We start from the raw sequence: 14,747 nt of genomic DNA on the forward strand, positions 1-14,747 counted from the left end.
TCTATGTCACCAGAGTGAAGAGTATAAAGATGGTTGGAGGGACATTGTGTATGGTAATAGAAGATTAGGAAAAAAATATGTGTGTGAGGAGGGGCAGATTGGTTGATGAAAAGCTTTGTACTCCAAAGAATATCGTACTTTGTACAAAAGTGTGTTAAGCACCATCTCAGTTAACTCACAAAAATAATACTCTTCCATCAATATTTAAATACTGAGAAGTGACATAACTACAGGAGAGAAAATGGTAGACTTTTTTATTCCACTTTAAAAAGAGCATCAATAACAGTTCTTTGTATTAGTTGTTGGTTTTTCTTTTTTTATGCATAAATGATATTTATCTAAGTAAAGGATTTTATAAACATTTTACAAACACAGAATTCATAAAATTTGACTCTGCAGGTATAATTTCAGAGACCACATTCTAACAGTGCTTGGTTTATATTAATTTTTGTTTGAGAGAAATATGTACAGAGCTAATTTGCAAAGAGAATTCACTTCATGCTTTGGTCTATGTTTATCTATTGTGCTTTCAAAGGCTAATTCAGAGAGAAAACCCCATTTTTGTAAATGAGATAAACACTTCAGAGCAGCCCAATACAAGGGGAAAAATTAAAGTAAGTGCAATCCAGGAAACCTAGCATGAAATTACAGATAATTGGGCATTTTGCCCCTGAATTTAGTCCATTTTAGAACAGATTGTTGTGTGCAGGTGATTATTCAATTCTTTCTAGGATAACAATTTACTCATTCATTGCCAATTCCTATTAAAGATGAATATTTGCAGATATTTATAAAAATTCATAACCAAAGCAACAAAGAGGTTTGAATTTTTCTATCTGTAACATAAATAGGAAATTATGTGCTGGGTGGGTGGATGGGAAATTAATAATTTTAATAAATCTGCCCTGAGGTATCCTTCCTTCACAATACAGATTCAGTTTTCATCAAGAATTTAAATAGACCTTAAAATGTATATTCCTCAATAATCTTTTAAACATTCTTAAGAGGGCTTAGGTTTACTCTTTTTCTTTGGGATTCCTGACATTGCTTATTTCAGGGAACATTTGGTCACTGATATAAAGTTTATTCTTTCAAAGACTCATTTATTTTTTCAGAGAAGAAACTATATTTAGTGAATCCTTTTGTTTCTAGCATCTATATTTCTTGATATTTAAAGTTAAAATTGTATCTTGAATGTAATTTAGGATTATTTGGTATGCCATGTGTTATGAGGAAAGGTAATATAATTGTGCCTTGAATTGAGCATATTTCCTCTAAAGAATATAAATTCAGGCTGATACAAGACTTACTTTCTTTTGTCCCTTTCCATAAAGTACAGTCCCATTTTGGCATCTTTTGGATTGTCTTGTCAGTTAGAAATATTGTACAAATTGTTTTGGGGTTGGAATCACATACTCATTCCCAGGGATGCAGTCAGATCAGATATTTCAGTTGGAATTCAAGGATATCTCTTTGGTCTTGCCTTGGGCCAACCTTATCTGGAATAGAGTACACCTTAGGCATCCAGGCTTGTCAATCAATAACTCATTCTATGAAGACTACATTCCATTAAGAGCAGTGATATTTAACCTTCTCTTCTGTGTGTCATGGAACTTCTGAAAGTCTGTGAAAGGGTATGAATTACTTCTCAGAATGATGTTATTAAATGTATAAAACAAAATGCATGAGATTACAAAGGAAACCAGTTATTTTGAAATATAACCACCACAATACTAATACAATCAAGGGCACAGACCAGTTAAGAATCCTTGTTCTAGAATGTCTATCTGCGGATCCCTATTATAATTGTTCTTCATAAAATCCACAAATCTAGACTCAAGGTAGAAAAAGAGGAGACAATCCTGTCCCATCAAATGAAAAGTCTGAATTTGAGAATAGCACATGCTTATTATATTAAATTATCTTGACTGTCATAAACCAAGATATAAAGGTGTAGATAAGAGAAAAATGAGTCTAATTAATGAAACATGTTAAAATTCGTGATAGGCCTACATTCATAACATCTCACACATTATACTCATATTACTTGCTTTGAACTTTTAAAATCCCTAAAAATTATTCATAATGAGTAATTCTCCAGCAATAGTTAAAGCCACAAGCAATATACATATATACACACCAATAATTAGGCTGTTCTTTTGTGCTTAGAAAGTGTAGTCTTGACTGAGCATATTATCTATTGTTATACTTATGAAAAGGAGATGACATGAATAGATGTAATCCTGTTTTTAGTTTTGTTTTATTCTTTCCCTTTCTTGCTGGCTTGAATTTATCTAATGTATTTCTCTTAAGTGTCCCATTACAACATCCTGACATTATACATACTTTTGACAGATTAATAACTGTTCAATATTTGTGCTAATACAATATATAGGATAAATTGCCCTTTTTATTTTTTATAGTTACTGAGTGTCAAAATGAACTTTCAAGGTTTCAATAATAATGCAGAGTATTAATACAAGCTTCAATTGCTTAAGTCAAAATATGTCCTTTTATTTAGACTTCTTGATTACCTAACTCAATTTTTTCTTAGCTTTTTTTTTTTTTAGAAAATAAGAATTATAGATGTCATACAAATTTTCCTTAATAAAATTATGTTAAGGTATTTTTACACTAGAATTGATGGTTGTCTTAGTATTTACCTCTATCCATATGTTTCTAGAGTTATCAAAGACACTTCCCAGAAAAAAATTATATTAGGACCTAGAGAGTTTATTTAAAAAGCTTGTAGGGTCAATTGGGATTGTTCATATTGTATTAATACAAGCTTTTTAAAAGAGGAAAGTATTGAGTAGGATCACTCTCCTCGCTTATACATTACCATAGCATAATTATTTTGAGCTACTATATCATTCTGCCATTTACTAAAATGGTAAATCTTTACTCATGGCAAGATCATAACTTTTGCTTTTCAAGGCACTGATGGCTGGGATAAAAATTCCAATATATTAATACATTTTCTGTTTGATTAATATATATTTTACTAAGTAACAATCAGATAGTACTAGCATTTGAAAATTCATTGCCTTTACTAGCAAAAATTGTACCTAGTCTCTTTTACTTCCATTTTTAATATCTTAAACTCTTTACATACATATATATTATATATATATATATATGTATATATATATTTACAGACTTGAAATTTGATTAAATGTTGACATGTTTTAAAATCTTTTGTTAATAATTGGGGAGGAGAATTTGCATGTTAATAAGAATCAATGATCATTTGGTATAACTTTTAATTTTTAATGTGTTATTGGAAATATTTTAAGATTAATTTACTATCCAGTTGTAATGTATGTAAAAAGGGCAGCATAAGAACACATGCATCGTACAGAGAATTCTAGACTTGAAGTCAGAAAGACTTGTGATCAATTACCACTTTAAGTTCTTTAATTCTAGGAAAGTATTTAAAACTTCCTTGGCTTCAATTCCCCATAGAAGAGTTGTGCTCAATGTCCTTTAAGATCCCTTATAGCACTAAATCAATGGTATTCTGATCTGTTTCTATGAAACTCTTAAAGTATAGAATTTAAGTGATCCTTCAGGTAAGGCAAAAGAAAACAACTTCACAACTTTTCACTCAAAGTAGGTCTTTAACTTTTTTTTGGGGGGGATGGACCCAAGATGGCAGAGAAGGCACACGTGACTTTCTAAGCTCTTCTCTTACCCTCTTTATCAATATTATATTGAGCCTCAAAAATAGTCTTGACTGCTACAATTCATAAAGATAAGAAGTATAACAAATCACCAGTCAAAGAAAATCTGCAGTCTCACCAAAAAAGGTTTGTTCCACAGCTGGGGGGGGGGGGGAGATCAGCACAGACTGGGAGAGAAATTAATTTCTGGGGAGAGGCTCAAACTGGAAGTGAGAGCACAGATCACAGCACAAGCTCGCAGCTCCAACCCGCAGTATGAGGCTTTTCTCCTTGGGGCAGTTGCAAACCAATCCGACTCCCAAAAAACTATTTTAATGACCTAGAAAAAATAACCACAAAAACAAACAGGTTTGGAAAAACAAAAGGTCAAGAATTTCAAGGGAATTAATGAAAAAAAAATTAAATGAAGGTGGCTTAGCTGTACCAGATCTAAAATTATATTATGGAGCAGCAGTTACCAAAACCATTTGGTATTGGCTAAGGAATAGATTAGTTGATTAGTAGAATAGGTTAGGTTCAAGGGACAAAACAGTCAACAACTATAGCAACCTAGTCTTTGACAAACCCAAAGACCCCAGCTTTTGGGATAAGAACTTACTGTTTGACCAAAATTGCTGGGAAAATTGGAAACTAATATGGCAGAAACTAGGCATTGATCCACACTTAACACCGTACACCAAGATAAGGTCAAAATGGGTTCATGACCTAGGCATAAAGAAAGAAATTATAAATAAATTAGAGGAACACAGGATAGTTTACCTCTCAGACCTGTCAAAGGGGAAGGAATTTATGACCAAAGAAGAACTAGAGATCATTACTGATCACAAAATAGAAAATTTCGATTATACCAAACTGAAAAGTTTTTGTACAAACAAAACTAATGCAGACAAGATTAGAAGGGAAGCAATAAACTGGGAAAATATTTTTTACAGTCAAAGGTTCTGATAAAGGCCTCATTTCCAAAATATATAGAGAATTAACTCTAATTTATAAAAAATCAAGCCATTCTCCAATTGAAAAATGGTCAAAGGATATGAATAGACAGTTCTCAGATGAAGAAATTGAAACTATTTCTAGCCATATAAAAAGATGCTCCAAGTCATTACTAATCAGAGAAATGCAAATTAAGACAACTCTAAGATACCACTACACACCTGTCAGATTGGCTAAGATGACAGGAAAAAATAATGATGATTGTTGGAGGGGATGTGGGAAAACTGGGACACTCATACATTGTTGGTCGAACTGTGAATACATCCAACCATTCTGGAGAGCAGTTTGAAACTATGCTCAAAAAGTTATCAAACTGTGCATACCCTTTGATCCAGCAGTGTTACTACTGGGCTTATCTCCCAAAGAGATCATAAAGAAGGGAAAGGGACCTGTATGTGCACGAATGTTTGTGGCAGCCCTCTTTGTAGTGGCTAGAAACTGGAAACTGATTGGATGCCCATCAGTTGGAGAATGGCTGAATAAATTGTGGTATATGAATATTATGGAATTTTTTTGTTCTGTAAGAAATGACCAACAGGATGATTTCAGAAAGGCCTGGAGAGACTTACACGAACTGATGCTGAGTGAAACGAGCAGAACTAGGAGATCATTATATACTTCAACAACAATACTATATGATGACCAGTTGTGATGGACCTGGCCATCCTCAGCAAGGAGATCAACCAAAGCATTTCCAATGGAGCAGTAATGAACTGAACCAGCTATGCCCAGAGAAAAAACTCTGGGAGATGACTAAAAACCATTACATTGAATTCCCAATCCCTATATTTTTGCCCACCTGCATTTTTGATTTCCTTCACAAGCTAATTGTACAATATTTCAGAGTCTGATTCTTTTTGTACAGCAAAATAACAGTTTGGTCATGTATATAAAAAAAATAAGGTAAATGCTTTGAGAGCAGGGATTATCTTTATCTTCCCTCAAATATTTCCCTTTCACTTAGCACAATAACTGACACATAATAAGCATTAATAAATACTTGTTTGCCTTATTTTATCATTGAGAAAAAAAATGAATCCTTTGGAATTATCTTAGATCATTGTATTACTGAGAAGAGCTAAGTCTATCCAAGTTTATCATCACCCATTTTTTTTTTTTACTGTGTACAGTGTTCTCCTCTTTCTGCTGACTTCACTCAGCATTATTTCACATAAATATTTCCAGATTTTTCTGAAATCTGCCTGATCAACATTTCTTATAGCATAATAATATCCAATTACATTCCTATACCATAATTTGTTTAGCTATTCCCCAGTTTATGAGCATTCCCTTAAATTTTAAATCTTTGCTACCACAAAATCAGTTTTTCCAATTTGCTGATTATGAGGGAAAACATTACATTTTTAAATGAAATGACCAAATTCATGATAAGGACCAATCTTTTATATACGATTCTTCTTTTGAGAAATACTTTTATATCCTTTGACTATTAGAGATTGGATTTTATTCTCAAATATTGTTAGTTGTATTTCAAAATCTCATCAGAAATATTTCATATGAAGATTTTCCCCTACCCAAAAATCTTTCTTCTTATATGTTATTTATGTATGTTTTTGCACCCACATGTGTGCAAAATCTTTTCAATGAATGTAATTAAAATTATCCATTTGATCTTTTGTAATTTCCTATCTCTCTCTTTTAGTTAAATTTATCCTCCATCTATAGCTGTGAAAAGCACATTTATTTCTTTTCTAATTCTTTTATGTTATATCTTAATTCAATTCATATATGCATTTTGAATTTATTGTTGAATCTGTATAAGAATTTTGAACAAGTCCCAAAATTCTGTCAGACTGCTGTATTGTTTTCTTATTAACTCTTTCCAAATAAGGTTTTCTTTCATAGGTCACTTAAGTTTTCAAGCTTATCAAACAGAGATCAATTATTTCTAATTCTTGCCTTGTCTATTCCATTGAAATACTATTTTTTTTTTTAACAAATGCCATCTAGTTTGTATGATTATGACTTAAAATATAGTTTGACGTCTGGAAATGCTAACTCTTCTTCATTCTACTTTTTCATTTTTCATTTCTACTTCTCTTCATTCCTACTTTTTCTCATTATTTTCAAATTTTTGTTTTACTGAATAAATTGTTATTCTTTTTTATAGTTCTGTAAAATGTCCTTTTACTAATTTTATTAAATATTTAAATTCTATATTTGATATTTCATTAGTTTGAAAATTCTATATTTATAAAATATTATTTTATTTCTCTTATGATTTCAGTTTGCTTAACATATAATTATGCAAAATGGTTTTGTTATTTTTTTGCAGCTTGTTTATTTGCTCCTAAGTTGATTTATTTTCCTAACCTCTATTTAATCATGCTAATTAAAAGTATGTACATTCTGTTATTTTTTTCCCAAAGAACTTTAGTTTTATTTTTCATTTCTATACTTCTTTGGTTTTCAATTTATTCTTCTGATTATTTTCTCATCCTTACCTCTATGCTTATGCTAACTTATGTTTTGACTTTCCATTATTATTTTTGCTGCATAGTCAGTTAATTAATCCCCTTTTTTTCTATTTGTTAATGTAGTTTGTAGAGATATAGTTTTTCCCTGAGAAATATTTTAGTTGTGTTCCAGAAAATTACATATTTTGTTTTGTCTTTAACAACTTCTTTAATTAACTGAAATTATGTCTATGATTTAGTCTTTGATGTATTCATTATTCAGAATTTCATTATTGAGATTTTATTTAGGTCTGTGTCTTTTCCTTATGCTCTCTAACTGATTATAATATTTATTGTGCTATAGTCTCTAATGGTATATTTATACCTTCTGTCTTTTGAGATTATTTTAAAATATCTCTGACATGGTCAACTTTTATAAAAGATCTATGTTATACGAGAAAAATAAATGTCTGTGTGTGTGTATATATATATATATATATATATATATATATATATATATATATAATATGTGTGTGTGTGTGTGTGTGTGTGTGTGTGTGTGTACACATATATTTATATCTGCCCAATTTGGAAGATACTTTTTGGCTTTTAGCTATAGTTTCTTCAGAAATTGCAGAAAAATTAAAATTTATTAAAAAAAAACCTTTTCTGTTAGATTTGTTCAAAATTTAGAATGAAACTTTGCTCATATGGATGGTTTGATATTAAATCTGTAGATCTGCAATTTTGTTATATTGGCATGACACAGACATGAATATTGAAAATTTCTTCAGCTATTTAAATGATTCTTCATTAATTTAAGGAACATTGTAAATTGAATATATACAGAAACAGAGCATGTTTTGGTAAAGTAACACCTAAATATTTTATGTATGTTATAATGATTTAAAATGGTAATTCTATAACTTGAATATTGTTGTTATTATATATAAATGTTGGTTTTTTAATGGATTTATTTTATAACCTGAAGCTTTTACTAAGTCCTTAATTGTCTTGGTTTTCTTGCTTATCTGGTAGGATTTTTTTTTCCCTGAGGCAATTGAGATTAAGTGACTTGCCAAGGGTCACAAAGCTAGGAAGTCATAAGTGTTTGAGATCACATTTGAACTCAGGCTGGTTCTCTATCTACTACACCATCTAGCTATCTCCTCAGGTAGGTTTGTTAAAGTAAATCATCATGTCATCAGCAAGTAGTCTATTTGTCTATCTCTTCTCTTTAATTATCTTTATGCTTTTAATTATTTTCCTTGTTGCAATTGCTAGAATTTTCAGAACTACATCTGATAGTAATGGGGAAAAAAGGTATTATTATTTTGCTCTAGCATTTATTAGAATGACATTCAGTTTTTCCTTCATTTTATGTGATCCTTTCTTTTGATTTTAGATAGATGCTTGTTAAAATTTTGGCAAAAGTCTCTGCAAGAGAAGAATACTTTTTTTGTCCCAGTGATAAGCCTGTGAATGTCTTGCCTGAGTGCAGATCCTGGCTTAGATAATGTTAATTAATAATAATGTTAATTAAATAATGTTAATTTCTTTTAGGATTTCTCAGATTATTATTCTGAGAATTCAGGTATACTTAATATATCTCTAATGCATAATTTTTCTCTCTGTCTCTGTCTCTCTCTCTCAGATTAGTGCATGGAATGAGAGAAATTTCTGCTTCATCATCTTGTTTTCTTTAGATTTTTTAAATGATTTTTTTTTCTTAAAAAAGGAAACTTTGGACAAGAAATTATGGAATGTTTAAAGGGATATCATTTGTGGTCATTTAGAATGTGCTCTTCTTAATCCTAGACAACAAAGTTAGGAGCAATTGATAGGAGTTGCAGATAGATATATTAATGTAAAGATAAGAATACACTTCCTAACACTTGATTAATGAAACTGGATACTTCAGAGGACCAGAAGATCCTCCCTTACTTTTCATCTTCAAGCAAAAGTTAAATGTCTTCGTCTGGTATGACAAGAAGGGGATTCTTAGTCAGGGATAGGTTTAAAGTAATCCTCTAAGGTCCTTTACAACTGTGAAATTTTGCTATATCTAAATATAGGGCAACATTATTAAAAACCTTATTGAAAAGAATGTTATAATTTCATTTGGGGAAGAAAAAAGGCAACTTAAAAAATTATATGCAAATTTATATAGTGAGAGTACTTGTGAATTTTAATTATCAATGTATTCTAAGACACTGCAGTAAGAAAGGACACACTACACATTGTTTTTGAATTTTTAAACAATTCCTAAAATGAGCTTTTGTTTTAGAAGTTAGAAATAACATTGCTTCATAGGACGATCTTTTCCTAAATGGTGTGTGGTGATAACTTCTATGGAATAATGGCTTGAAAATGCAAGGTAGTGCTTTACTGGTAATTAGTACCAGATGAGTGCAGAACCATCTTTTAAGTTCATGGATGCTGAGCTTAGTGAATGGTACTCAGCTTCATCAGTGTCTTCTGGGACTGTTACGAATAATAATGAAGAAAGAAACATCTATTTACATATATAGCTAAGGCTCTATAGTGTCAGAGTCTACTGCATCTAGCAAGGCATTAAAAGTCATCTCCATCATGGTTGGCATTGCTTGATTGACATCCCAAGATAACATCCCCTGTAAAGCAGAATTGCAATCAGTGTGCTAGAGTAAGGACCATTACCTTTTTGACACCACTTGTATTTCTTTCTTCTAAATTTTCTCTTAGAGCAAATTTTATTCATTCTTTTACTGTAATACATCTAATTTTGACACTTGTTACCAGTAATTACAAAAAAATCAGTAGACTGGAATTGTGAATAATACAGATACTGTTGAACTGAACTGTGGTTCTTGTCACACCCTTCCATCTTCCATTCTCAAGTAGCAATTAAACGTTACAGTTTTGTTATAATATGGTTCAAATAAAAATATTTAAGGGCTCCTCTGGTAGTTTACAAGATAAACTATTTCCCAGTGCAAAATACTATTTAATCCAAAATGTCCTTTCTTTTTCCATATTGTTTGTCTATCTGGGACCTAGTTACCCTACAGTAAATATGTACTTGTTAAACATAACTCAAACTCAAATTCCCATTCTTTGGTGTATAGTCATGGGGCAATGTTTGGATTAACTCTCCATTTTCTTTTTAATATCTTCCCTCAAAATTAGCTGTGATAATGTGAAGAAATGGACTTTTGCTACTTTTTCATAGTTCATATATGATCCACTGAATTGTTAGAACTTAGATGATTGACTATTAATTTCATGTCTATGACTTTACTAGCAGTCTCCTGTCATTGTGGTTCATTGCTCTAAACTTGGAATTGCTCCTAGAAGCCATTTGTTTAATTATTTTATAGAAGAGGCAACTGAATTTCATAGAGACTTAGTGACTCGTTAAGAAGTTACAAATGGCAACATTGAGATTTTAGATCTGTAATCACAAAGCCAGTTCATTTTCTTTTTCATTCCTCTTTTTTAAGTTTATTTTTACTGAAATTTATCACAATGGTAGAATGTGTTTACTTAAGGTAAATCTTTAAATATAAAATACAACAAAACAAAACAGATTTTTCAACTTCTTTTTAGTCGATGTATTATCATGCTACCCATATTTCTGTTCTTTACCAAAAGGAGGAATTCCATGAGTATTATTGAATTCTTACAATAGGGGGAGAATTTGAACTGCACTCTTAGACAAGAACCCCAGGTTTTGTCATATTGCTTTTGGTAGTATTCATTCCTAGTGATGTTACTAGCTCAGGACAGTTATCCAGTTTCTTTTTTCCTTTCATATAATACATAGACTTTAGGTTTTCTTTGTCTCCTAGGATCACAAAGGTAGAACACACCATCTTTCATACAATTATTAACAAACTGAAATAGAGGAAACTATGAAAAAAAAACTATAACACAAAAGGCCATTTGAAAGAAAGATCCTAAACAATATAGGAGAGAAACTACCCAGAAATCTTAATTCACATGGAGCAGAAATCTGAAATTGCAAATTGAAAAAGGCAGCTGATCAATGTTAGGGGAATCACTGACATTGATGGGTATAGCCTCAATTTAATTGCTTCCATAGAGGTTGTAGGTAATGAGAAGATATTGCCAGATTCATTGTATATACTTTTATAATCTCTATGCTGTGATGGATGACCAGTGAAAATGACAATTTTCTATGATGCATTAGAGGATAGGCTTTACCAAGACATATGGGGAGTTTGGATATTTCTTTTCTTCCTCCCTCTATAAACCTGAATTTATTATTTAAATTCAAGAATAGGTTAGAAGGGAGTAGGGAGCACATTCAGAACAAAAGAGTCAAAGATGAAGGTGTGGAAGTAAGAGATAGGAATACCAGAGGCTCTCTGGTCTGTTCTATCTGGGATTCATCCTGATATCTGAGCCTTGGTTTAGGGCACAATATGAAACACATGATAAAGTGAAATTCTAGGAGATATAGTTTTAGGAAAACATGAAGGTGCGGCCAAAGTTACACATCTAGCCAAACATGAGACTATAATTTTACTTGCAACACCTCTCTCTGCCTTTTATGGAGCTCAAGCATAGAATTTTGATAACATATTTCAGCTCTTATGAAACATTGTCATAGTTAAAATCTTTGTGCTGAAGAATTCTTTCATTCCCTTTCCAACTTTTTGATTCTAGTTTCTTTGAATATGCATGAAATTTATAGGCTGCCTAATCCAGAACTGCCACTTGTTTCTCAATTTAACTGATCTAATACACATAAGATTAAAGTGCTGTATATTTCTGGTTTAAACCCTTTAGATTTCGACTTATTTTTACTGCAATATCTTTCATTTCTAGATACTTCAAGCTAGTCAATTTGTTCATATTTTTTAAAGGTTTACAAATTTCACTGGTGCCTCTCAACAGGTATGTTGCCATCTTGGGGAACATGTCCTGACACAGGCTTGTGATACCCATCTCAACAGGGTCCAGATTTCTTGGTCATCTCCATCACTGATTTATCTAGGCTAGGAAAGAGAGAAGGAGAGAGGATGAAGAGAATGATGGAGATGGGAAGAGAGAGGGATGAAAAGGAGAGGAAAGAAAGGAAGGGTGAAAACTCTAAGAAGCAGAAGTAGGTAGGAAAGTTTGACTATTTCTTGCTGAATGCCTAAGTTCTGAAGCCCTTTCTCTTTTCAACTTAAAAAAATTTGAAACACACAGAACTATTGCAAAGTATACAGATGTAGGATAATATCACCTTAGTAGGACTTCAATTAGATAAAAAATATTTATCATAACAATTCTATGGATAATAACAGAAGAAATAAACTTTGATCTATCATCAGACATATGAGTCAAATGCAAAATATGAAGGAATAGCCTAAAGTCAATTATTGTGAAGAATTTTTTTTTAGATATTACTTAAAGTAGGTCATAATTAGATCTTAAAAATCTTTAGGTTGTAGAGACATTTTGTTGTACTGGGATTTGTATAGTGGAATTTGAACCAGTCTGTAAAATTAATTATTTTGTACTTATATGAGTGTTCTAGTCTATTAGATCCCATAAAATATAAGTTAATGATAATTAGAGAATCATAGAACATTAGATTTGGAAGGATATACTCTGAGGCCATTTGGTCTAATTCATATGAATGAAAATCTCCTCTATGATATCCCTAAGAAGTGGTCATTTATTCTTTACTTGAAAATAACTTGTTAAAGGATAATCCATTATCACCCAAGGCATTCCATTTCACTTTTGGACAGCTTTTAATTATTGGAAAGTTTTTTTTTTCTTCTTATTGAATTTACACTTGTACCTACAACATCCAGTAATTCTTTCTCATTTTTACTCCTGGGACCAATTAGAATAAGCCCAATCTTTCTTTCATGTGATATCTCATAAAATATTTGAAGACAACTCTCACACTCTCATTAATCTTTGCTTTTTCAAACTAAACATCTCCAATTCCTTCCTAATTTGAAAATATTAGGATATTCAGCTTCCTCACAAGTTTACTGGCTCTAATCTAGATTTTTCCAGTTTGTCAATGTCCTCTATAAAATGTGACTTTCAGCAATGAATATCATAGTACGTGAGGTAAGAATACAGTAGGGGCCACTACATTTTTTTGATGTAGATGACATACTTTTTAATAGTGGTGATGATTGCTTAAGTTTCCTTAGTTGCTGAGTCATACTGGTGACTCACTGAATTATTAATTCACTAGCTATCTACCCCAAATCTTTTTCATTTGAATAGATTCTAGACATGCTTCTCTCAAGCTTCTGCTTGTGAAATTGATTTTTTAAACTATAAGCACAAGACTCTACACATATATTAAATTTTATCCTCTCAGTTTTGATCCATTTGGGAGTTTTCTCCTCAAAATGTGTACTTTTTTTTAGACTCAGGAAATCATCATTTTGTTATATACCTTATCCTTTGAAATAATCATTACTATTACTGGAGAAATTTCATGTAGCTGGAAAAAAATCTATCTAAATTCAACCCATGAATCATTTATGAAATCTGTGACCATAATCTGGGGAGGAAAGCAAAATTATCCAGTAATATACCAGTCTAAGTAAGGATTACACATCTGTGCTGCCCAGGTGTCCTTGTCCATTTACCCCTGGTAGAAGAAGCTAAGTTACTTGTCTTTATTATTTCTGCCAGGTTAACCCTTGATTCCCCTTTCTTTTTGAACCTCTCCATCCTTGACAAATCCCCTTCTCCTGTCCTTAACTCCTAATTAAGTATTTTCATTCAATTGGAGATCTTGGTCAATCACCCTCCACTGAATTGCCACAAACAACTCTCAGTGGCTCAAACTCCCAGGTAGGTAATCTCATTCAATTTTAAATTGAATTGAAGCTCAGTCCCTCAGGAGTTGGCCTTCCATCTCTGGACCAAAGATCAAAGCAATCCCCAATATATCTAGGGCTATGTGCACAGATATTTTTGCCGAAGTCCTAAACAGGATTATGCTTGCCAAGGAAGCTGTCTTCTTAGCAAGCTTTCCTGCCAGGACTTTTTGCCCACTGCTGAAGATATTCTCTTCTCAGTGCTAAGCTTTGCTATCTATCTTCCTAACAGGACCTTTTTGCCCACTAAGAGGTCTGTCTTCCTAGCAAGTTTGCTTCTCAGTGCCAATAAATCCCTTTTGGCATACAGATTTCAGATTTGTGAATTTTTTTGCAAAGGACTTGCACTTCCCATCAGAGGGGATCTCCCACCCCAATTCTAGCACCTCATCACAATTACCACTAACTTCATCATTTTTGAATTGGTAAATTGAAAGTTATCTTTGCAAGTTGATCTAATTCTTTATGTTTTCTTTTTTTTTTTTGGGGGGGGTAATCTTAGGTCTTTGAAGTTATTTTATTGATTACAGTACATATATAACATGTAGAAGTCAAACATGTTTGACAAAGTCAAGTTGAAATTTTAATTGCAAGGAAAGAAATATAGTTTTAGGATTAATTAGGACAGCTCATATAGAAAGAAGGTAGATGCAAAAGGTATGCCAAAAAGAATTGTTCAATAATGCAGTATGAGGAAATGAGGAAGGATAAAGGGAAAGAAGCAGTTATTAAGCAGTTACTGTGTAAAGCACTGTGGATACAAATATAAAAGTGAGGCATATGGAGATGTCTTCATATCTCAGATG

The 14,747-nt window shown here is 31.9% G+C and overlaps 1 pseudogene; it reads right to left on the reverse strand.

Moving 5' to 3' along the window:
* Positions 1-11,689: 11,689 nt before the first annotated feature.
* On the reverse strand, positions 11,690-12,055 carry LOC105749666 (annotated as a pseudogene).
* Between the last annotated feature and the right edge of the window lie 2,692 nt (positions 12,056-14,747).

Source organism: Sarcophilus harrisii, chromosome 1 (genome assembly GCF_902635505.1).
Source record: "Sarcophilus harrisii chromosome 1, mSarHar1.11, whole genome shotgun sequence".
NCBI classification, from domain to species: Eukaryota; Metazoa; Chordata; class Mammalia; order Dasyuromorphia; family Dasyuridae; genus Sarcophilus; species Sarcophilus harrisii.